The following is a 26,820-nucleotide window of genomic DNA, read 5'->3' as shown; positions in this document are numbered from 1 at the left end:
AAAGGTTGCTTAATTTTTTTTCTTCCCCAAAACTGAGGGTGAGCAGTAAAATGGACATAAGTTAAAGCACTGCATTAGCTCTTCTTAAGAAGAATACTAAAATCTTAAATACAAAGTGTTGTAGGTAGTACAGACACCGATAACTGTTTTCAGCTAAGAAATTGTAAGGAAAAGAAAGGAGTACAGTTAGTTAATGTTTCTTCTGGGAAATTCTTCCTTTTTGTTAAATATCACCATTTATTAATCATATCTAGGCACTTACTAACTTAATGGTACATTCAAAGTAGATTATTTGAAATTTAATTTGGAATCCATTCAAATACAGTTCTCTTATACCATAGAAAAGTCTTCAGTCTTTGAAGGGCTGATCTTTAGATTAAAAGCTTTCCTCTCTGGAGGAAAACCAATAGCCTACATATGCGAGAAAGCAGTTAAAATACTGGCACTGCAAAAGGATTTCTTAGACTTTTTTTTTCTGTATTTCTAGAGTTTCGTTGGAAAATATGCTGTCTGACCTCCTGAGGGAGCATAGCATCTTCTCCACAAATTAGGTTGGAGAGCCTGGAAGGAAAGCAGCCATTTGCTTCGGCATTGTGCTCGGTGGGTTGCTAATTTGAGTTTCTGTAAAATGGAACCAGCTTCAAGTGCCTCAAACGATTCCTATCAAGTGCTGACATTTCTGGATAAGGAGAACATTAGCTCCTACGTTGTCTTTCTCTACAGCTTCAGCAAGCTGGTTCTTAGCCCTCTGCTTTACAATTTTGCTGCGTATTTACTCTAGCTCTTGTTTTTTAATGTCAAGAGGCTAGAATTACTGGGAGAATTTCTACATTGTAGGGAAGAACATGGGATTTTATGAGACAGAAGCAGCCCTGTGGAAGAAATGAAAAAATGTAATTTTTGTAGGTCTCGAGGTGAGGAATAGCAAGTGTTACGAGGGTAATTTAATGAGGCAAAGTCCTCTCAGGTATTTGAAACCCTCAAGAGGCTATTGAAAGAAGGAAATTAATTCAAGAATGTCTTTCCAGTCAGGTTATTGATATCAGGAGTGGGTTTTGCTAAGGGCTGCGTGGGAGGGAGAAGTCTGGTGCTGTTCGCAGCTATGTGAAGTGGGCATGGCTGAGTGGTTGGCATCCAGTTCCCTCGTTTGCTGCTGCATCCTGATGAGTATCATGGCCTTCGAAGCTACTTCTGTACTGAAGGTCAGGTCTGGTCCTTGTCCCAGTGATGCTTCTGCCTAGCTGGACCAGGTTGCTGTTTCTGACTGATCCGTATGTCCCAGCTCCCAGCCTGTGGGACTAGTAGAGGTGCACAGAACTAGTGCCAAACCACAGATAACACATTTTTCGTTGTGGCTTGCTGGAGGACCTCACTCATCTTCTGCCAGCGCTGGTGGAGGGAGTCAGCATAAGGGCTAACAGAAGCCACCCCGGCCTCACATCGTTCTTCTGCAAGAGGCTCTGCTGGGGCCATTCAGAGAGAGTCCTACAGCACTTTGCTGTTGTTAATAAAGTCACGTCTGCAATTAAGTTCCCTCACTGTGACAAAAAAAGCAATCCCAAAGCACCCTATCGAGTGTCTTCTCTCAATTAACGTGGGGAGAAATGACATTTCATCACTTGTGTAATGAGCTTTATAACATTTAATGTTCAGTTAATACTGTTATTGGTGGCTGACCACGAAATAAAGCCAGGTTGATAGGGATTAGTGGCTTTAATCCCAAGGATAACTGGCTTGGAAGATGGTCAGTTTATTTTTTACTGAGTTCATTATTATTGCTATTATCTGTACTGCTGGTGTTATTTCTACAGGAGCATTAGGAAACCTTCATTACTTACCACTATACAGGCACGTGTCAAAAGTGACCATTGCCACGGGCAGTTTGTGACCTGCGGGGGAACATGCAGTACTGGCCTGCTGGTACTGCTGCTGCAGGACTACGGCGCTGCTTCAGAGTCTTCTAGATTCATTATTATTATTATTATTATTATTATTATTATTATTATTATTATTATTATTTGCCAGCAGGGACTGGATTTTTTCTCTGTTCAACAGATATCCAGCAAAGAAAGAATCAAAAAATGAATGACACAAGAAGTTACAGAGCGGATTAACAGAAATAACAGTAATGACCATCCAGTCCTGGGAATTGTCTTCTGAGCTTTGATCTTCAGCCAACCTCCGTTTTTCAAACAGTTTATTCTGTTCATCAGAATTTGTTATTTTTTGAGGTGAAAAAATAAACAAACCCTCCCCAAAGAAGGATGATGTTAGTACATATATATGGAGCTCTTGAGATGAGCACATTTATCTTATTTTCTGGTTCACTTTTGAAAATACATCAGCCACTGCCTGCCGTTGTTCCTCCCCTGTTTCTGTTAGGATGACTGTCAGCTCCGAATGGGATGCTGCGCATTGGCAGCACTGAGGCAGAATTAATTTTCGAAGGTGCACAGTGTTTGGACACATGAGCAAGAGCCTTGATACGATAACGTTGTTCACTCACAATGTGGGGGTTTTTCTCTGGTTTGCACTGCCTTGGAAGCAAAAGCGATTCAAAAGGCGGTTTGCTTCTGTGCTTGGGTCGGTTTCGTCGACTGTTCGAGTGGCATTGCACACAAACGCTGGTTTTCCAGGGTCAGCCTTAATACCTCCTACAAAACCAACCGGCAAGTTGCCACGGCGTCGCTTACTGCAGGGTATTGCTGCGCAACCTTCGCTAACGAGCAGAAGCAGACGGATTCCTCCCAGCTCTGAGGAAGGAAATTTTTCTCTACATCCGATGTCTTTCACTTCTCCTGCTCTTAGTTATAAATATTCTAGTGCATGAGCTCAGATGAATAATGCTCATACTACAGATAACTAAAGCTGAGGATCTCTGTATTTAAAGGTGAAGAATCATTTATTTAGGAATAGAAAGTGATTTTTTTTTTTCTTTTTTTGTTTAGCAGATTTCAAATGTGAACAAAGTCTTCTATGAAAAAGTTGAAATGATGGGGTTGTGGTTTTATTGTTAAACTTAGAAACTCAGGTACAGATTTCTATCCAGCCTAGGTTTTAAGACAACATTAAATACTTAAAATAAAAAGGGCAAGGAGTCCTGTATCTATGAACATGAATATATATCATGTCAGCAAAACCTTCCTAATTGATCATTCTGTTTTCAAGTGACCTCATCTATGCTGTTTGGAGGGGTTTTTTTATTAATTTTCTGTGCAACTCCTCCATTAAGAAACTTCTATGATTGCACAGTCCAAATCCACACAGGGAGTCTGAGATTTTACTGTTCCTCTTTTGTGAGGCTGTGGTTAGTAATGACTTAAGTAATGCTTCACAATCCATTTGTAGTCTAGTATCTCCTTGAAGAAGACAAACAAGTTTGAGTTTTGTCTTTATAAAATATCTTATCAATAAGTCTCTTCTTGGCAGAGCTGTACTTATTTAAACCCAAGACTAAGGAATTAAACATAGGGAAGATTGGTTTCGAGTAACTGAAGATTTGCCATACACTGCAGACACCTTTTTGTTTTGAAAGAGCTGAACTGAAAAGAAAAGCTGGATTTTGTTTTTGTTCTCCCATAACGTAATTTTGAGAAGCAATGCTAAGACAATTATGAGACATATCAGTGATAAACATCTCTGGCATATCAAGGGATTTATTCATTAGGGACAGTATGACACACAAACCCACAAACTGATAGGATTATCGGTGCAGATCTTGCCCATGGACATGCTCAGGATTGTCTTGTTACTGCAGCTGTTTAGCAGGGAGCGTTTCCGATTTGCCTTTTAATTTTTCCCCTGCCAAACTGCTGCAGGCCCAAACCAGTCATTTTGCTTTTGGCTGTTACCTGTAACCATTCCTTTCTTTTCCAGCTAGTAAGTACCTTAACCCCTGTGGTGTCTGCTCTATATTTTTCTCTGGTGTTCGCATTAAAATGGGTCACATTTAAAACTTCTGACTCATTGAATGGGGACCATCATTGCTGAAAAGCAAAAACCTTAACAGCATTATATTGGCTACAATGTAATAGTTGCATCTTCACTTGTGATGTTTAAAAAATGTGTATCACTAGTTTTGCCGATCCTCATGCAAATTCAAATGCCTTGAAAGGTGCCTTTTTCCTAGGCATAGACATTGCCCAGTCGCCAGCTCCAAAACCTCATAGCCAGCTCCTGCAGGAACTTTGCACATCAGACCTTCAGCAAAGTGAGAGGAGCAGTGCCTTTAAAAGGGAGGCCCACTGCAGGAATAGGTCTGGCAACGCCAGTGAAGAGCAGGAATAAAAACATCAAACAAATTCTATCAGGAGAAGGCTGGATCGTGTTAATTATGAGCCTACATAAACGTTTAAGATTATGCATGACTGTCAATACACAATGGACCATTCATGTAGTCAGCAGAAGGCGTGGACACAGATCAAGCACAGAAACTCGCTTGTGTTTTCAGCTTGTGCAACAAGTTATTTGTTCATTTTAAGCCAATATAAACTGTTTCCAGCCCTCCTTAGGTTTGTCAGTCCCTAAATGATTCTCCTCACTCTACGAGCATTCCTCTATAATACTACAGGGATCGTCATTGCAATGGCTTTGAAAGAAATCCCAGCAAGTCCAAAGACTCTTCCAGTTGAAGTGCTGTATGCAAGCAACGCGCTACCGGTGCGTACTGTCACTGGCAGCCTTATTTGCTCCCGAAAGACCACCCCCGAGCTGCAGCCCAGCTCACTGTCTACACCATGTCCCCCCCTGCAAAAAAGGTAGGTTTTGTTGTCTGAGAGAGAACGCGTAGGCATGCAATTAAAGTCCAGATTTTGCTTCACAGCACTTGTGTTAAACGCTCTAGAGAGTACACTGGCAACACTAAATCTCTCTGTCTATATTCAACCTGCAAATCATGTATTTGTCACCTTAAGAAGTAGTATTTTCCAGTTCATTTGGGTGAGCACGAAGAATGAGTTACATCGAGCTTCAGATACTGTTGGTTCATGAACAGGCATGAAATTTTTCACACCTATGGATTAAAGCCAAAGCTGCTTTTCTGTTTGAATATATCAGCACGTTGTTCCTGTTATCACCTACACCACTGGGCTCCAATTTTGAGAGTTTTGTCACAAAGAACTGCCCAGCACCTCTGTCTGGGATGCATTCTGTGCTTTCCATCATGTGCCAATCAACTGTGTCTTTGTTAACAAATGTCTTCAGCTCTGCACACTCTTTATTGAAGGTCTGGATCCCATGAATACTTGGCATGCTCACAGTCTTGCTTGGCAATTGATGATTCAAACAGCCACGTCAGACGCAAACTTCCTCACACTCTCTGTTTTGAGAGGCTTTGCACCACTTCAGTGCTTGCCAGGTCCCAAACCATCACACCTCCTCCCTGCCTCTACGGCTTCTCACTCGCTTGTCTTTGTTGAAGAAAACCCTAACACCCTTCACTGCTGTATCAGGCAGTTATTTCCAAAGCTGCTCAGAGCCTCTACTCATCTCCTGTTGTCCCCTAGTTCTATCATTTAGGATATTTATGCAATAGTGTTATAGCCCTTACCACAAGACAAGCTACTAGATTGGGCCAAATTGACAAATACTCTCTCCAAAACCAGTTACGATGAATGCATCACAGCCTAACTGCATCTCCCAAACTCCAGTACTCCAAGCACTGGAAAACTTTTAGCTGCATGCTTTTCTCCACAGCACCTCCTTTATGTGTTTGTTCGTACATATTTAACTTTTACCCCCCATTTGATGAAAATACTTGCATAACTTAAAAAAAAAAAAACAACAAACAACTCCACCAACTAGATGGCAACTCCACTCTTCTGGGTTTCCCCACTTCTGCAGTGGTTCACAGTACTAAACTTACTTACCTCCCAACTATTTTACTTTTTCTAAGCAGTGTAAGTCATGAAAAGTTTCCCTATAGCTTGTGAAAACATCCCTTAATTCTTCCTAAGGTTTTTTTTTCCCCTTTTCCTCCAGGGAATATAGTGCCATGGACTAGATCAATCTTTTGCTGCAAGCGCTCAGCATTCACAAGAAATTACCCAAGCTGGCAGCCCCGTGTTACACACAGGTATCCTGCATGCAACCACTCCCTCATCACATGTGGTGTAATCAAATTTTACCCTAAAAAGCATATGTATTAGTGTCTGCAGTGAATTAGTTTTTAACTATGCAAAATCTATGCTCAAATGATCCCTTCTGTATTCCATGCACTTGAAAAAACTTCATAAACATCAAAATCTAAAGCCATACTTTTTACATATACAAACATATGTTTATGTGCATATATTTAGATAATCATATATCATTTAACTTTTTTCCTCCCCAAAAAAACCTAGTTTCTGAAGCAGAATAAATAGCATTGATTTTCTAAAGCATGATCCAACAGCAATCCTCTCACAAACGCTTTTTACTCTTAGTGCAGGGAAATAATTTCAGTCTGGAGACTATAAAATCCATGTGTAGTCCAAGGTATTTGATTAGGTTTCTTTTCACATTTAATAACTTTGAATATGACTAAGCAAACACATTTTTTTGAAAGTTTACATAGCGAGCAACACCTCTACTACTTTATTGTCCTATACACTGAAACAGTGACTGTCACCAGCATGTTTGCCTTCATACATCAGAAGTGAGCTTAACATGGTTACATAAAGCTTAGCATTTTAACATTATCCTGAAAACAAGCTGTTGATTTAACAAGACTTAAGCACAAAGATTTCAAAGCATTGAGACCAAGACAAACACGGGCTTGCAACACGAGCTTTTCACACTTTCACTAGCCTTCATGCCTGTACGTGGCAAGTGGTCCCTATAATGCCGGAGAGAGTATCTCTGCAATAAATGCCAGGAGCTTATGCCCTGAGCTACGCTGCCCATGCCCTTGCTGCACTTACATGCAACCGCTAAGGTTTGCCTTTACATCTTCCCATTTGTTTGCTTGATCCCAACTGGGATCATACAAGTGAACCACACTGAACAACAATGTAATCCAGAACTGGATGCTTCACGCCAAGCCAAGAACACATAATTTGAATAAAGAAATCTTTTAAATACAGGATTCAATTTTCATTGTATTTTTATTCTTGCTGCTTAATCAAGTCCACATGGAAAGCATTGTGCTTAATGAAACACAAAATTAGTATTTCAACAGACCATCCTGTACATAAACCCACAACTGAGCATAAGTTGAACAGGTTATTTAAAAATATTTTTGAAAAAGCCTTTTATGAGAGAAGTACCCTCCTGCAGGCTTGAGCCCGCTTTCTCTTCTCTTCCAGGAGTGATCCAGAGTGACAGCAGCTCCCCTTGACCACCGAGCTCTGTCTCCCTGCTTCTCAGTTCTCAGATTTTGCGGGCTGAGAACATATCACGCTGGAAATCAAACTTGTCATCATCCACGTATTTCCTCAAACAGTCACTTACAATGTTGTTGTCTGAAACTTTTGCATTGGAGGACTTGTGAGCCTTCCCTCCTCCTTTAGGACTTTATTGCGTAAGGGTTGAGTATAGTTTCACTTTCTTGGCAGTGCTCTGTAGCATCTCCTCTTTCTAAAGAAGATAGTTAATTACAGTTTGCCAGCAACAACTGTTTGAGTACTGTGGGTCCTCATCGCTTTAGCTTAGTTAACCATATTTGAAATAATAGATTTATATGGTACGATAAAAGCCATAAGAATCCAGAATATGAATCCACTTTCATTTTCAAATTAATGCACAGCATACATTACAAGGCCATGTTATGTAACTATAGTATTTTAATGAACATTATGTTTCAGGTACTTATCAAAGTATCTGAAGAGGCACAGGCTCCTTCTGCATAGCGTAATTATACATAAGGCTCCCAAATTAGTTTGGTCAATGTACAGCCTGGCAGTTTAAGTTTAACATCTCACAAAGTGCTTAACAAATCACCATCACATGGACATCAAAGTTCACAGCAGAACCTAAAATCTTGCTTCTTTGGCAACCTGCACGGCCTCTTCCACCCACCACCCTCTGCCTTCTCCTCTCCCCCTTTCTGCTTCTCTTCCCAGCTGTACTTACACCTCCTTCTTCCTCCCACTCCCTCAAGCCATACCTGGTGGAGAGCGCAGCACGTTACACAGCAGCAGCAAAGCAAATATTCTCCAGCATATTTGCTTTTCAAGGCAAGGACTACAAGAGTTTACCTTTAACTACTAGTGTGAAATGCACCTTTTCTCCAAGGCTTTCTCTACGCTATCCGCTTCTAGCTTTAATGGCTATGTGGGGCATATAGCGATGCAACTCCCTGGAGACTAAACATGAGCAAACTTGAAAAGGTGGCCTTGAAAAGGCAGCAGCGCAGCCAAGCAGATATTCCTTATCATTATTTGAAGCCTTCATGCCTACCTGGTGCTAGTTGGCAAGGGGAAAACGCCAAGAGCTCCTTTTGTCTCCAACCACAGCAAATCCTCGCCTCACCGGCACTACTGGCCTGGCAAGATCCTTTCCTCCTGCAGGGACACTGATTTGCCACACACTGCCATGACTTTCCCCACCTCAGCACAGCTAAATGCCCCTGTGAAGGGATAAGAGGGCAAGGAGCAAGTCTTACCGGCACTGGTGCGGTTGGGTTAAGAGCTGCAATCACGTTAAGATTATTTCCTCAGTCTATTAATTACACCACTGCACTGGGAAGGCCTTATGCAAAAGAAATCTCTGAGCTCCAGTTGCTTCCGCTCTTGGGCCCAGCCACGACTGCAGAGCAAAACCCACTCCTTGCAAGAGATTAACAGTCATCCAGGAAAGTGGTAATTCCTCTCCATTAAACACATTTAGTCCTATACTTTACTCCTTACTAAGGTTAAAGCAAGAGTGTACCTCTTGTGATGGGATTCAACTTTTGGTTTATATACATAAGCCTCAACTCAAGCTAATTAACACACTTGAGTCAAAGGCAATCACTATGTGCTTCACATTACATTTATTCTGATTAATATTGATCTTCTGTAACTCTTCTCCCCCTCTGCCCTCTGTTTTATAAATGGATTATTCATGTGACAATGAATAGCAGTGAAAGAAACTGCGGGATGGGGAGAAGACAGCAGGAGAGGTAAAACAGTTTTCTGGGTATAAAGTTAGTAAAAGAATCACAGAATGGTAGAGGCCCCTGGAGGTCACCTGGTCCAGTCCCACCTAGAGCAGACTGCCCAGGACCATGGCCAGACAAGCTTCCGAGTATCTTTGGAGATGGAGACTCCACAACCTCTCTGGGCATCCTGTGCTAGTTCTTGGTCACCCTCACAGTGAGAAAGTGTTTCTCCATGTTCAGATGGAGCCTCCTGCGTTTCAGTTTGTGAAAGGAGAAACTAAAGGATGAGAGCTGATACTGCATCTACCCTCAGTTCCCCAAACTAAGACCATCCTTTCTCTGCCTCTTCCAAGGAAGCAGCACCTGAAGGAACTGTTATGGTCAGTCACAATTTTGGGACATGCCAGTTGGAGCTGGAAGAGTCAGTAACGCAAAAGCAGCAGTACTCACTGCGGCTGCGCTTATTGCCTACATATGAATTTAGACACCTCCAAGTCACCCAGCTGCCAAAATGCGGAGTATTAAACAGCTTTGCTTGCCTGAATAGGACTACTCACACAACTTAAATACTCTGTTGCCATTAGTTTGAGTCCCTCCTACTGTTAATGATGTTCCCACAACTAGTACTCCTGCAAGTTACTACAAAACACATTAAGCATTTCACTGTGCAAGCAGGTCAACATTCAGTATTGAGATTTATTTTTATCAAAAGCAGAAATGCATCATTTTACAACAGCTGAAGAACATCCACAGGAGCTCTGCAAGAGACCAAGGGTGTAAAAATGCAGTTTCCAAAACTTAAAAGAACCATCGGGCAGGATAAAAGCCACCGTTGCACAAGCAGGCCATATTGTCTCACAGCCCAGCTGAGCTCAAAACAAAGCAGCACTCAATTCATCAATAGTCTAATAGGTTTTTTTTTCCACAGAGCTCACGACTTTGTACTCTCATTTCAGAAAGTTTATATATATATATATATATATATATACACATACATAATTCAGCAAGTCATTGTTTTTGTGTTGGCTATACGAAGTCAAGTTTCAGCTCCCTCATTCTGCAGTTAATTGGGATGACGTTTCAGTGTAACATCTCTAATATCTCAAATATAGGCTCAACTGCACAGAGGTATTTTCAATAGTATTAGCACCAGTGTTCCAAAAAATAAAACTTGGTCACAGGAAAGATTATTTGCAGAGTACAATAAGCACAACGGGCATGTGGTTGAGTTCTTAGCCTGTCTGTTACACACAGCAAGAAAACAGCCTTATCTGAAAGGCATTTGCCAAGTTTTTGTAACTTCCACTTCCCTCCCAAAATAAAATGGAAAATAAATTTGGGGTTTCTTAGCGGTTCCAGCTTCCACTCGTAAGAAGCCACTTACTTTTAGGTCAACGCCTTGTTTCCACCAGGACCACGCTCTCCTCCTCCGGCTCCAACTACAAGGCAAATCCTTCACCACACGGTGCCATTAACCCACCTCAGCCACAGCAACTCTGCTTTCCATCCTGCTGCTGACAGGCACACGTGGCCTTGTGACGGTAACTTGGGTATCCTACAAAAATGTTTCTATCCTGCTGTCCCAAGACTTAGAGAAAAGACCATCGAGACCACCAAAAGCCCAACAAACAAGACTCTGGAGGCCGCTGCTCTTGCATGGGCTTTCAGGGCACTTTGCGTGGATCCAGAGGAGTTTCTTGAACATTGCTGCCCAGGCAGCAGATAAATATAAATATCTCAGGGTTTTTTGGAGTCAGCTCATGACTTCCAATACTTTATTTGTATTTCATTGGACTCTGTGGTCTATTTATAAAGTGTTTATCATACAGTTGCTAGAAGTCAGCAAGTCTACTTCTGTTTCTAGTAAAAAAGTACGAGTTGGTTCCACAAAAACATATGCAAAAGGCTTGTCCCTTTCACCTCTTTTAGCAGCATTTTTAGATTATGGGTACAAGAGTTAGATTTTTGCTCAAAACTTCACCAGCTCAAAATCAGATCTCTGGAAGCTAACGCAAGCACATTCCTCCAGTCTCAGGTCCAGTGGCACCCTGAGACTAACCAGCTACAGGCTGCACAGCTTGCCTTTACTCTGTATTCGCTGTGCTCTTAATCACTCTGCTATCACAAAGCAAACCAAAGTTGTTGCCGTTTAACATGCACACCACCTCCTCGTCACTCCCAGCAGTGCAAGACATATCTAAATCTTAGGGTTTAAGGAGATCCTAACCTGGAAAAGTCAAAAATGCAGGAGGTAACACCTTTTATACTTTTAAAATATCTCTTTTTAAATTCCAAATTCAAACTTTAGCACTTACATACAAGAGTTCAAGCATATACATACAGCTGGATCAATACACGCGGGGAGTCTGCGCCATGCTCAGATCCGTTCAGCCTCAACCTTCACAGTACTCGACAGCAAACTCCTTTGCTGTTCTCTAGCTTGCAGAACAATAAATGGGTTGGTATCATTTCCTTTGCCTCTGCCCCTTCAAATAACAGACTTGTACTATTCTGGAAATATGGGTAATTTACTCAGCATGCTCATTTGCCATTTTTCCAATGAGGAAAGGACCGCAATTGGAATATACACTCTAAAGTGTCAAAAAGCACCAAAAAACAAAGCAGCAGTTTAGAGTACGTCTCCAGTAACATACTGCCTAACTGGGAAGCAGAAGATGCCAAGAAGTCACTGGAAAATAAGTTGTATCAAAGCAATAACACAGTTTGGCATTCAGACTTTATGTTAAATAGCATCACCAGTTCTTTTTCTGTTTCCAGTTCCTGCATCATCTTAATCAAACACTACTCTTAAAAGGTTAGTCAAAAACTCTTCAACTCCCTTTCAAGGCCCCAAGCACCGCTACACACCTCAACCTTGCTTCAAAAGTCTTACACTGCAATGAAGTGAGAAAGTTCAAATGCCAGGGGACCATCACATAGCATCAATTTCAGCTCAAGAATAAAGCACAAAATCGGAAGCGCTGAGCTCTTTTCTAGTCCCACCTGAAGGCCACGTGATTTCCTGTATCAAAGCAGAAGCGTCACCAAAAGGTCACCATTCAAGTATTACTTGTAGGACGGGAGGTACAACACACTGCAGGCGTGTGACAAGGACAAATGAAGGCTGCCAGGAGGCCAAGCGTTACTCACCTTGCCTTCACAGCTGGTCAGTTTGACCACTGGGGAACTAAAGCAGGCGGAAAATTGGCTCTGGCTGAAACGTGCCAAGAGAAAGCAGACAAACTCTTCCTTCCCAGCACAGCTGGACTCAGGTTTGCTGTCTGCCATCACATCCAGCCCCGCGCAAGAGACGTCAGGATCCCACCCCCCTATTCTGGGCTGAACTTGTACTGAAACAAGTGAAGATCCAAACGCACCAGGCTTACCCTGAAAGAGCGAGCGTATGTTCCAGCCTGTGGGTTTTCACAACTGTAAGAATCTATACAGAGTTTTAACCACCAAATCTAAGAAGCTTTTGTAAGATCTACTGCACCCCCCAAAAAAGGCTATTTAGTACAAAAATTGGAAACTGCAATTTGCATTGCATATCCTGCTAGGCAGGAACCACCCCTAAATTAAATACAGTGGGACTTTAGCCCTGACAGCACAAGGTGTTTCCCTATAACTGCACTGATTAAACAGTTGCAGACACCAGAATTCCAAGTCCTTTTTAGCAGACGTCACACTGCACAACATAAAGCAGCAGGCAATTGGCCAAAAATGGCTAGCAAAAAGGATTCCTTAAACCTCCAGCATCCAAATATAGCCCTAGCTGGTCACGTGGGCTGCCATACAGTAAGTGCTCCTCACTTTACCTACCCTTTGATTAAACATTTTGAGCTAAAAAACACGTACTTAGAATAGCATTACAGTTTCCAGCCCAAATCCATGAGCTGTATAATCTTCCCGTACCTTCCACATTCAGGCTGGCAGAAAGGAAAAGTTGATTTAGGTTTCTAGTGAGCCCAAAGGGGATCATTAGCTACAAAAAGCTAAGAGAATACGAGATCTCTAACACATATGTGTATATACACACACGTATTTATGTGTATATATGTAAATGTAAATGCAGCACATATGCCATACAACACAGCTGCTCTGAAAGACTTACTTGCTAACAAACCCCAAAGCACATACTGATTTTTAATTTTAAATAAATCGCCACACCTTATTCCACCCCACCTCTAGCAGTTCCCATTTTTCACTACTCTCATCATGAGGAGGCCTGATCAGGTGATTTATGTCTGCCTCACAAGAACTCCACAGTTCAGTTTGCACACCAAGAAACTGCGAAATTTCTGGAGAGACAGGCTGGTGTGCTGTCGCCGGATTCCAGCTTCAACTGAAAAAAGCAGCCACATTTGGCCCTCCCTTTCTCAGCCCTTCGAGCCACCGTCCATGTCCATTACAGCGCAGGTGTCACACGAGGTTATATGAGAAAACCCTGCAACCGCACCAATAAACACAGGTGCCACTTCTCTTTCCCCAGCCTCCCCTTGCACCAGCGAGGACGGAGCACTGCAGAACTAACTCACACCGAACCGCGCGACCTTTGGAGATGCTGAGGCTTTGCACGTCAGTCGCAGTCATCACTCAGCAGAAGTTGAGGGGTTTGAGGCTCCTGAAGAGGAAAGCAAAGAGCTCAGTGCCGCAAGGCCAGGCCCGAGCATCGGACCGGCACGCTTCGCGCGCTGCGTTACAGCAGGGCTCCGCACCACAGGCTTCCGCAAAGCGCACAAGTGTTTTATCCAGCTCCAGTACCTCGTGAACCTACTACTCTGTTACACACTGGAAACAAAGCACAGTTAGGCGCTGCGCCGAGTGTTTTCACGTACCCACCACCGACTCGGCTGCAGCGGGGCACCACAGCCAGCTCCACACTCACACCGACAGCCGGGCCGGCCCGACCGCTCCGAAATAGCCCCCAGACACCCCGATGCCGCGCGATTTATACCCTGGGAAAAAAGAAAAAAAGGAATAAAACCCCAAAAACAAACCCACCCAACACCCAGCAAAAGTTCAGCGCGGGAGGCCACGACAGCAAAGGCTTTATTCCGAGGCCCGCAGAGCGGTTCTGGCGCTCGGCAGCGGCCGGTCTCGCCGTCCCTCGGTCCGTCCCTCGGTCAGTGGGTGCCGGCGGGGCAGCCCGCGGTGACGTGTCCGCCCGAGGCTCCCGGGGCCGCCGCCGCCGCCGGAGACAAAGTTCTGTAGTGCACTGACTGCTATCGTACCCAGAGTCGGAGTGTCACAGAACTTTGCTTCCGGAGGCTCCAGTCCTCCGCCGGTACCGGCGCCGTCCGCGGCGCGGAGCCCCCCCGCCTGGGGAGGGAAGGGAAGGCGCACACGGTTAGCGGCGGGGACGGGGTGGAAGGGGATGCGGAGGGGTTTTCAATAAAGCACGCACATCCCCCCCCTCCCCCCCGACCGGAGCTAACGGGCCGCCCTGCGCGCGCCGCGGCCGACGGGAACCCGCCGGCTGCCGCTGACAGCCCGGCCGCCGCGGCCCTGAAGCGGCCCCGCCCGGCATCGCCGAGGGGACCCGAGCGGCCGCGGCGGCTGCGCGCCCACCGCCCCGCCAGCCTTTCCCCTCGGCCCCCCCCCCACCGCCCAGCGCAACAGGTCTGCTCCGCGCTCCCTCCCCCCCCACGCCGCGGCGTCGTCTCGTCCGGCCGCGTCCCCCCCGGGCGGCGGCGGCCGGTTGCGCCCGCCCTGCCGCGCGCCGCCGCGCGCCGCGCCGCTCCATCTTGACTTTTGCCGACGTGGAAATTTTGGGTTCGGGGACGAGCCGCGCTCTTATTGGCCGGCGGCGGGCGGGGTCGGAGGTCACGGCTGCTGTCGCCGCTCCGCGCCAAGCCGCCTCGCTGGGCGGCCCCGCCCCGCCGCCCGCCGGGCACGCCCACACGCCCACCCAAGGGGCGGGGCTGCGCCGCGGGGGCCCCGGTGGCCGTTGCGGCGGTTGGCGGCGGGAGGGGCGCGCGCTGCGAAGGGGGAGGCGGCGCCCCTGCGGCCCCTCGCCTCTTCCTCCCCACCCCCCCCCCCCCCGCCTCAGCCTGAGGCAGCCGCTGCCGCCGAGGGTCCGGGACGGGGACGGACGCGAGGCGGGCTGGCGAGACGTGCCCGCCGCCCCGCAGCCTCGGCCGGGGAGGGCGAAGCAGGGCTCCGCGCCGCCGCGCCTAGGCCGGGTGCTGCCCTGCCCTCGGCCGGCACCCCCGGCGGCACCTGCGGGCCCGCGGCGCCGGGGGGTTGGTGCTCCCGGCGCGTCTCCCGGGGCGGCTCCCGGGGCTCCGCGGGGGAGTAGCGCGGCGTAACCCGGTGGTGGAGGTGCTGCTGCCCCTGGGCGCTCGCCCAGCTCCGGGGAGCGAGCTCTGCCCGCCACGCCGCCCCTGGAATCGCCTCAGGTGGCCTGGCATCTCCCGAGGGCAGGGAGGGGAAGCTCTGGCGTTTCTGGTTCCCGCTTGGAGTTTGAAGGGTTTGGAGCGGAGCGTGACGGCCGCTGCTCGGGAGCGTGTTCGAAAGCCGAGGGGGTCTGCGGTCTGCTCTCAGCTTGAGAGGTGCCACGGCTCCGCTGGCGCTGTGGGGATCCCAGAGTCCGCCAGCGTACAGCGTTGCCCACGTAAAGATTTACAAACAGCAATTCCTGTAACTGTTTGTGTCTCTTACACTGGATTACAGGCGTTGAACCCATCCTGCTGATCACTTGTCGCTAGGCTTGGGCCACGCTGCCGGCACGGCCAACAGTTTGTAGGGCCGATCCGGGGCTCCGCAGGCCTTGGCTGTAAGGGTGCCCGTGGCCTTGAGGCCTTCTGGCGGTCCCGGGGGAGCCACCCGTCCGCGGGGCCGTTCGCGGGAGGAGGAGACGCGCGGGCCCCATCCCCTGGTGCCCAGTCGCCGAGCGTCGCTCATCAGCTGGGCGCCGGCGCTTGCGTGGTCCTCGTCGTCGCAGGAGCACGGCGATGCCTGCTCGTCCAAGCCTACGGCTGCTATTTAGGTATCTGAAAGGGCAATAAACTGAAAAATGCTCTGAAATATTCTCTGTTTTTTTTCACATGTGTAATTACTCTTTTTTTATTTAAACCGTGAGGCTTTAAAACATAGTGTTTGGGGAAGGAGAACCTCAGAAGAATCTCTTACCTTTGAATACTTAAATTTTGTCTCTTCTTTAGCTCCTTTGTCTGCAGAATCAGAAATGGCAAATCCTGAGCCTTTCTGTCAAGTTCCTCCCTCCTTGTCTGCGCCTTCGCCGTGCCGGTCAGTCTCCAGCCCCGTTCCCTTTTGCTGCCGTTTTCCATGTGCCGTACGGTCTCCCACCTTCCGATTCCCCCTCTGTCCCTGCTCCCTCAGCACACACCCCCTGTGCCGGGCCACAGAGCTGGCCTCAGCTATGCCGTTGCCACTCAGCTGTGTGTACGGGAATATTGATTTTACAGTGTGTATGCGCTGTAAAAAAAAAAAAAATCAATATTTCAGTAGATTGAGCAGAGCGTGCGGCTGTGAAATGGAGCCCAGCCTGCTAATGTAACATACAGGGGTCCTCATTCAGAGATTGGGGTCAGTCAGGAAATGGAAATGTGTTTTCTTCTTTTATTGTCTGTTTCAGATTTAATGTAGGTGTTTATGTTCCAGTGTTTAACTTACATCAGGGCAAGCAGTTACTTTAAAGCCATACCCAACAGAATGTCACATGTTGCAGGTGACATACGGCAAGAAGCATGCCTCAGGCGTACAATCCATTTTTTACAGCTTAATAAACCCCCTCTTCCCCTGACTCATCATATGTCTGTCAAACAACGGTTGTGAGGAAACATTAATAATTTTTGTTTCTGCAAACAAAAAATAATTTTCCGTTGTTTGGCGCAAACTTGGGTTCTGATTATGTAAGGAAACATGCAGTGCTTTAATGAACTCCCATGTAGCGGCATATATCGATGAGTGTCATAAAATACACAGAAGTGAAAAGAATGAGGGAGGAGAAACAATGAATATATGACACAAAACCAGAGTAAAAACTCCCATTGATTTTAATGGACCTGGGATTTCAGCCAGCATATTCTCCATGATACATTATCCGCTTTTTAAACCGTTGCATCATGCCCTAAAATCCAGCAAAAGTGCTTCTTGAAACGACATGTGAAACCACTGCATTCTCAGGCTCGGAGTCAAGATTAGCGTAAGCTAACTATTGTTTCGCAGCTCTGCAGAGGCTTGATACAGCTTTATCTTTACTTAATAATTTTACCTTCTGCTTTTGTCGGAAGCTATTTCTCATCTACCAAAAACTCTCACTGCAGCAGTGAGTACAGCCCTATACAGTAGGCAGAGGAGTGAACGTTATGTTTGTGAATGCTGCGATGCTTTGAGCTGAATAACGTGCATTTAGAGATGCGACGAGGGCCCTCATGTTCAGTAAAAAGGCAAAGCTATTTATTCCTCCGTCATTCACGTTATTGGTTGGAGACTGATTTGGCAGTCGTGGCTGGGGAGGCATGCTGGGCTGGAGCGGTAATGTCTTCTTTCACTTACAACTCTGGTTTAGGACATGACTCATGTAGAAGGCTTCCAAATGTAAAATACTCCTACCTACAGCTGCATACTATACTGGGATTTCTCAAAAGTCAGCTGATTTTCTTCAGTCACTGACCACTGATTTCCAATATGCTTATATGTTTCACTGTTCTGAAAAAGTATTTGTTGCTCTCAAGCATGTAGGTTTTTTCCTTAAAGCAAACTGTTCCTTTTAATATTTTTTAAAAGTTCGTTAAGAAATCAAATGCAAAAGGAATGGTAGTAATACTTAGCATTACCAGTTGCTGGGAAGCTATGCACTTACCACTCTTAAAAGTGTACCTTGAGACATGCAATGCGTCCTGGTGTATTTTAGGTATAGTTTAAAAAATAGCAGGGTAATAACACAGAATATAAAATATATTAAAAACACTATGATATAATTTTGTTTCATTCCAGAGTATTTTTCTCAGTATCGGTGTGACAAAGTGCTATAAACATACTATTGCAATTTAAATTATGAGGTAAAGCTCATAGCTGAAGATTAAGGACTAATAATTAGGGTTGCATTTTACGTTAAAAGAATCCATCTGCTTTGGCAGCGTGCTTCCAACTGAGAAGATTCAAGAAGGTGGTTACTGCACACGACAAGGCAAAGGCACATGGTAGAGAGGACCCAGCGGTGACTTGTTTGTGAAATAAGGAAGAACAATATTTCATGGAATGTTAGCCTTAACTTAAAAAGTGGGAGAATTTTAAGATAGAATTTACTTTTAGGAACAGAAGACTGTTTTCCAGGGGTGCTTCTCTGCCAGCTTCATGAAATAGTAAATTGTTTTTTGGGGGTTTTGTTTGTTTATTTGTTTGTTTGTTTTTTCCATTTTGAAACAATTAGGACATTATAAGAATTAGTATTTAAATCTAATTTGAAACTGGAGTTATGCAGGATGGAAAATTAATTATCTCATTAGTTGGAGAACTTTTATGGTATTCATACAGTAAGTAAAAACTCAGTCATAAGCATCAATCAATATTATAGAATGTTTTAAAACAAATGTAAACAATTCATATTATGACAATTAGCACTACTTATTGATAAAAGAAAAATGATGCATATAAACTCAGTGGCATATCATTCTAATTCTTAGTTGGTTATAATTTGAGATTGCTCTTGATTAAATATGATTTGTGTTGTATCTGTGTAATTCTGTACTTCATTACTGTAATAAATGTGCATTAAAACTGCATTATAATGTCCTAATTTTGAAATTGCCATTGAGTAAATTAAGGTTATGAGCACTGTAATGCAGTATTTTACCAAAATGTTATATTTCCTAGTGCTTAAATTTCATTGCATCTTAGAATCACAAAATTAATTGCTAAAATTAATAAATAATGACAGATAGTCTAAGCAAGTCAGTCGTAAGTCAGAGAAAAGAATCCAGGTTTCCTGACTTTTCACTGTCTCTCTAAAAAGACAAAGTCGATACCTCTTTCTGTAATTTTAGAGATAAGTGATTGATATAAATATGATTTTGGTCAAATCTGAACACCACAAAATAAGACAAGAGCAAGTGTCAAAATAAAAATTCCACATACAAGGCTGTAATGTAATGAACTTTCATTCAATTTCAGTGGAAATCTTTCTACTGACTTTAATGAAACTTTGTCAATTTGCGATGTGCTGGCGTCAAGTGTGTGAATATCTCTATTAGTTAATTAATGCAAGTTTGCTCATAACATCTCATAGTCTAGAAATTTTCAGAATCCACCCCGAGATGTCTCCTAAAAGCCCCCAAAGATTCAGAAGGGCTCCATATGAGTTGTAGACCCCAAGTGGAGTGACTCTGTCATCTGCATTTTTAAGAGGGTAGGAACAGATTTGCAAAGCGATCACTGCTGGGTTAGTGTAAGAGTATCTGCAAAACATTAGTATTTTGGAAAACAATTGAAATTTCTAAATTTGCTTTTGTTGTGCATTAAAATGAAATTAAGACCTTCCCGAAAAAGTGTGGAAACAGGCATAAAAGATAGAAGTCAGTGAGAATACTCCCTTTTCCTTTGTCTGTAGCTGTTTGGCCTTGCATAGCTGGCCCAGTAAGAGGCTAACACGCTGAATCCGTGGGGTCTGAACCTCTCTTGCCCATACCCTCCAGGGAACGCCTGAGCTCTGAGCAGCCATCTATTTTGAGGAGAAGAAGCGAAAGTTTGTCTCTCACTTTTTTTTTTCCAGAAATTCACTTCTGAATCTGAGAAGCCTTCTTACTGGAACAAATACTTTCCCACAAAAAGGTTCCATTTCAGCAAGTCAGCATTTTCAGATACAAACAAATATATTGTGGGAAAATTCCCAACAAGCTTTACTTTGGAGTTTTTCAGAAAAAATCACGCAAGGAAGAATTATTGGAATGGCATTTACAAAGGGATACACATATGATCCTCTTATAGAGTCCAAATAAAGTGACATGGCGGTATCTAGGACAAAGACTTGAAGGAATATTTAGGGCAGTAGAAGTCCCTGATACAAGAAAAATCAGTCAGAGATAAATAAATGACTGAATTCTGTACCATCCACCACAAGCCACGTTTTATTCAGTTTATAATAACTTTAATGGGGATTGTGCTGAGGCTCGTCAGCGTATTCTGCAGGACCAGGGCTGAGATGTAGCAAGCAAGAGGTTATTGACGTAACAGGCCCAACTTCCTTGAACAATGTGTCCTAGAAATGGAAACCGAGGGCCTTACTGCTCGAACTGGTGACCAGCTACTCATGTAAGTAGTCTCACTGGATTCAAACCTGTCCTAAAAAGGCACCTAACGATCTTCTGGCTGCGACAATGTGAAAAGAAGTCAAATAACTAGAATAAGAACCATGTAGTCAAATGCTTCTTGCAGAAGTGGCTGGGACCGTCATGAAGTTACCTACTTCTTCCACCTGCCCTGCACTGGCAGTTCAGACTAACCCAGCTGCTTCCAGGGCGACGGAGAGAAGCAGTGGCATAGAGTGTTCCTGTGGCAAAAGCTGTAAAGCCTTACGCCATCGCTGCCATTTCTCCAGTGGGCATCTGTCTGCGGCTTCGGTGATTTGATTGCAACTTTTTCTCAAGCCTAGCAAGTCACAACTGGTGACCTTCAAGGCGGAGGGAAAGAATTCTTGTGGCAAAACTTAATGAATAGATGTCAGTAATGGAACTGGCAACTGCAGACTAGCTGAGAGTGCAGAGAATATTAAAGAAAGTCACCCCTTCCTCCCTGCATATACATTTTCTCTGGGCCTTTTTAATAAAGAGGCAAAACTGGTGTAATTTTCATATACTAGTCTTGTAGGGAAGTTTGGTAAGCATTTGGGAAAGGAAAACTCTCCTTACATACTGAATAACCAAAGAAGATCAAGGGTGGTGAAAAAAAAGTGTGACAGTGGTGTTGCGTGACAGTTTTCCTTACCCTTCTCCAAACCATCTGCCTGGCAAATCCCTTCTTGCTTCTTCTTTTTCTCATAATTTTTAGGGTCTTATATGCAGCTCACCCCTCAAGGCATAAGCACAAGTATTAGTTGAAACTCATTTGCTAACTATCCAAAGCAATAAAATCCTAGGTAGTAACTATTATTTACAAATAGTTTTTAAAATAATATTTGACTTAGAAATATCCAGTGAACGCTTACTTGATAAAAATCAGAATATCTCTACCACATTTATTTAATTTCCACTATCTATATCAGAGCATGAATTTGGGGAAGGTATGATTATTCAAGGAAAATAAACTGAATCTCCAGCAGAAGAGCCCTTTCCTCGGTCTCCTTAAACACGTACATCGCAGATTATCAAACAATCCTGGGACACAGGGTCGTTTGATTCGGAAAGACACGCTCTAATGGAAAGGCGCTAGTTAGCTCAGGAATGGGAGAAGTGCTACACTTCCCGATGAATCCTGGGGCTGTCTGTTCTCCTGGGGCGTTCCAGTTCTAGCTCCCTCGGAGGCAGTGTCGCTGCACCGCACACTTGGCAGCTTCGGCATCCATCCAGGACACAGCCTGGCTGCTCCAGAAGGTGCCCAGCATCATGGTCACGTTTAAAACATCAGCTTGTGTGTCAGAGGTAACAGGCTGGATGTGATGACTCGGAATCCCACTGCAATAAGCATCATACAACCAGCCTCCAGAGGCCATCTGTACCTCCTCCAGAACACTCCGGCTTTTCATTAACAGTCTCGAAAGGGGAAGTGCACTGATCGCACCTCGTGGGAATTTCTCCAGAATATGCTTCAAAAGTTTCTGCTTCCACTATTTCCTTATTCTAAAGAAGAAAATGTATCTTTGTCCTGTCCAAATCTTGAAGAGAAGGAACGAAGTTTGGCACCTTAGGTTCAGAATATTAACGATCACTTAGACTTTCACCCCTGCTCAGGTCTGACTCATGGTTTTCACCTTGCAGGACAGATGATTCAAATCACCATCCACGAGCTCCACAGGAAGAATCTTCTGGCTAAACCAGTACGGCAACCCATTACTCCTCTGGCTTTCTGCACCACCAGGAAACATCAGTGAATGCCAGCATTTGCAACTGCCAGCAAAGGGAAATGGATATTCAGATCTACCATCACTTTCATAATTGGTTGAACAGGGAAAAAACAATCTTACCAGGAAATCCTCAAGAGCCTGAACTACATGTGTCAGCCTTGTTTGCTTGCCAGTTCTTCTGATGAACCACAGGAAATGTATTCCAACTCCAGCACAGACTGTTCAGAGGAGACAAAACAGGCTCGTTGGCACTGTGACCTGCAGGCAGGAGGCACACGCACACGGAACCCTCAGCCTCTGGATGGGGGAGCGCAGGTGCCACCGAATGGGTTTGCCTGACGCGGCTGGGTTATGTATTCATGTTTATGTTGATTGTATAACCCTGTCTGCGGTTCCTTACTGATGCGCGCGCGACCTTGATGGAGCAGGCTGTCAGATCCCAAGCTCACACGTGTGAGAAACCTGGGTAGTGCGGGTTCCCCTGCACGTGGCTTTTCCCGAGAACTGTATTTCTTCTGTGCTGGAGGGTGACTCCCTCCTCAGCAGAGACACTGATGGATGCAGTGATTGCTTTATTAATGGAATCACTTGAAAGACTGGTGGAATTGCTGCACAGGACTTCTGAGACATATTAAGCCACAACTAGAGTGTGGCATTTTTTGAAAAATACGTGACTTTGTCAAAGCTATCTGTACCACACAACATGAAATATGTTTAAATAAATAATCTGAACAACTGAACATTATAGTTAGAATGAAATATATCACAAAGTAATTGAGGTGTCTTCCACGGGTCTGAAGGATTTTGTTCCTTCCAGCTAAATTCCCTATCATTAAATGCAGAAGTTCACTACATGTATTAACTTGTTGTCTATAAAATTTTTAGCAAATTTATATGTACCCTGCTCAGCTGCTTTCAGATAAAGGAATTAGAAGCTGTCTGACTGAAGAATTATTTTTTTTTCTCATCGAAATCCACAGGAAGATTTCTGTTAACTTCATCAAGCGAAGGAGGAAAACTTTATAAAAGTTTCCTTTTGAAACAAATTGCCTGGAGTCCTGTACTATAAGAAAAATGTTGCTCTCTAGATCCCATCGTGGCACTCTGCTAATTTTATGAGTTTAGGAATAGCCTGACAAAATTCTGTAACAGACGGGGGTCCTAATCATGAGCAGCTTGTTCCAGCTAGAACCATATTTCCTACATTGCAGGACAGCAGTGGGAAAAGTGCTTCATTTACACCTCACAGAAATGTGCTTTTCCTTGCCGATTTCTCAGCCGAATGCAATAGGACACTTCCTCTGGCCCTTCGCAACAGCCCTTAGCAAGGGCCGACGGAGAAGAGCAAGGAGCAAAGCCAGGATTAGCAAAGAGCTATTGATTCGTGAATGAAAGAGAACATTTTCTGAAATTAAAAAAAAAAAAAAAATCAGCTAGTCACAATAGCTCTAGGACAAGTCTGACTTTAGTGACTAGAAGTAAAAAGGACAGGCAACTTAAATTGACATTGATCTTGCTGCCATTCCAAGGGTAATATTTTTATTATGATAAAATGTTCTTTAACATTCTCTCCAGTGAATTGGGCACAAACATGCTTTTCTTCTACATTGGTCTTGCCTATCTTCCTGTTCCACCTATTTTTATACTATTGAAAAAATATTTGTTTAGGCAACGCAAACAAAATCCCCCCCTTCCATGTGTTTAGGTTCCCTTGCTGTTTATGCTATAATGTAGTACAAGACCAGAGAGACAGTTGGGAATTTTGTTTCAAACCAATTTTTTTGGTCTCCTTTTCAATCTCCCCTTAGAAAAGCAATCATAAAACTTGCCCAAAATGTTGATAAGCATGTAGGACCCGGATACAAGTTGTGCAGCACCCCTTCCCAACAAACACACAGGCAGAGGAGCATACACCCATACATAATGTGTGCTTGCTTATGCAGGCGGACAGACAAGTGTGTTTTGTCCACAGAAATATTTTTGTGTATTATAATATAGAATAATAAACACTAAGTTACATTTATATATATATATATATACATATATATATGTAACTTCTTCAGACATGTTTAAACTTTGGTCCCCAGAAGTCAACAGGTGAAAAGATGCAATCACATATAAGCCCTATGGGTTCTCATCTTGCGTGAATATGCATAGTTTTATTTGCCTGCTTTCGTCAGGCAATAATTTGTCTCATTAACATTTTTCATAGCACGAAAATTGTTTGTGTGCCTTTCAACACTGTTCCAACAATATATAGTAGTATTACATGACAAACCGTATTAGTAGCAGATATATGACTATTACTTGTTATTCTAGAGCATTGGCAGTGCTTTCATGGGCTGCACAAGAGACAGAGTCTCTGATTGAAGTCCTGTAGAGTCTCTGTGAAGATTTATGTGATTTTTTTCTGCATCTTATGATGTGGCAGAGTGACCCGTTTATGATGTGGGTGGAACTCTGTTCAACACATGAAAATGCCTCCGCTCTCCAGATTATGTTCTCCTGTGGTAGGCAGTAATGCTTTCTGCCCTCCATATGGCCACCATGTGCCAGCAGACACCAAATTGGTATGTGGGTTAAATGTAAAATAACCACAAGAGCTCCTGAGCCAATAATTACAAAGCTGCTTTTGATATGGTTAGTGTATCATTATCTTTACTGTGCAATAATAAAACAGAGCTCATGTTGTCCCTCTCTTCTCCTGCGGTAGCTGGAGAGCTTAGTGCAAAGCTACCAAACACAATTGATGTCCACAAAATGCTTTTAGGCACTGTCATAGCAGTAGCAGCAAAAAGCACACCAAGTTCTTGGTTCTAATGAGACAGTGGCTTGAAAAAAAAAAGGCTTATTCTGTGCGTTCGCTAAAGGCACGTATCTTGCATCCTGTTCTGAGTTGCCTGCTCTCTGGGCTAGACCAGCTGATTTAGAGGGCTTCTCAGTCATTTAAGAAGTCCCTCTGTCCATTTAAAGCCTAAATTATCAATTTTTAGCACTAGTACTTGCATGTACAAGGAACACGCGGCTCTGTAAACAGTGCTAGTTTCCCACTTCTATCCAGGTGCAGTTCAAGGCTTGGATGTGAGGTATTTTTATGACTTTGGCCTTGCCACAAGTATCTCAAAAACTAGTCCCTGTGCTTTTACCCAGGAGCTGAGATGATAAGCTGGGATTCAGAAGCCAATGGTTTCTGGATACGCTTAGCTAAAGCGTATGATCTTATTCTTAGGTCATTCTTAGTAAAGGGCTCATGACTATTGTTTTGCTTTGGTGCACTAGATCTCAAGATTTTTGCAGGATTTTTCACAGACTTGAGATTTTTTAGAGTGTGAATTCAGTGGGACGGGCTTGTTGAACAGAGAGTGCTTACACTGTCTTTTCTCTTACACTTGGTAAATCTGGGTTATTAATGGCCATAGTTCGTAATGGTATTTTGTTCATGATTATGACTGACCTGCTGTGTTCAATGAAAACAAATAGGACTTCTCCCTCATTTGTCTTCTGAACATGTAGTTCAGAACATTCTAACTGTCTGGTCCAGGACAGGCTTCCTACTCATCTCCTTGCAACGTTTATAAAGCCACAGATGAGCACGAGTCTGGCTTTATCTTTATATATTTTATCTGAAAATGCACAAACATTCCCAATAATCAGGAACAGAGAAGTTGGTAAACATATGAAATCCAGTTAGAAAGTAACTCACAAAAACCACAAATAGGATTTTCAGTTTTGTCGCCTATTTGTCATTTGTAACAACCGGCAGTGTTTCTGATGAGATTTATCATCTTCCTCCTTATAGTGCATGAATCATATTATTATGTTATTAACTACAGTGTATTAATTATTAATTATGCTGAATTAACTAGTAAAGAAAAGTATGTCTAGGGTATGCAAAGGAAAGCTATGCGTATATATAAATGTGTACAGGGGCAGGGCACTATGGGGTCTGTTGTTAGTGCTCTGTAATGGGTCATCATTGTTTCAGTGCTTTTGATGCTACTCTCTGACCTGAGGGAAGTCAAAGACATCTCAGTGGCAGCTTCTCCAGCTGTGATTTCCCACCTAGGCTTCACATTGCCTGCTCTGTAAAACCAACAACGTGACACTTCATTGAGAACCATGTCACACGTCAGGAGTGGCTGCAGCTCCTTCTCATGTTTTGTATGAGCAATTCCAACTTGGCTTTAATCTTTATTAAGATTGTCAGGGAACACTTCTGCAAAAAAAAAAAAATCTTTCTGATTTACATTGGCAATCTGCATTTAATTGCAATTGTATTTGTAACTAAAATGCTAGCTATATTATTTTCTATCCTTCCCCCCCCCCCATCTGTTATAAACTAGTCATCGGTTTCCTGACCCAGGCAACTCCCACGGGTATCAAACACCCTCTAAGTACTGGCTCTCTGATTTGGCTGACAGACATGCAAAATCACACACAGGCAAACAGCTCCAAACCAGGCTGGCAGAGACTGAAAGCTGTTACTATCTGGAGTCTGTCCAGAGATAGACGGGAATTACAGTAATTTTGAAGTCTCAGTCAAGTTCCTGGCTGACCAGTATGTACATCACAAAGCCACCACTATACCCTTTGCTTGGCAGTAATTAGTACTTTGTTAACAATCTCCATAGGGAAACTGTTAGCAAAAAGCACAAGACCAGAGAGAGAGTAATAAGCCAAACAGCTGAATATCCAAAATAGCTATATGCAAATATCAGCAATAAGTTGAATAAACAGAAAG

This window comes from Opisthocomus hoazin, chromosome 4 (genome assembly GCF_030867145.1).
Source record: "Opisthocomus hoazin isolate bOpiHoa1 chromosome 4, bOpiHoa1.hap1, whole genome shotgun sequence".
Lineage (NCBI taxonomy): Eukaryota > Metazoa > Chordata > Aves > Opisthocomiformes > Opisthocomidae > Opisthocomus > Opisthocomus hoazin.
This window is presented reverse-complemented; position numbering follows the sequence as displayed.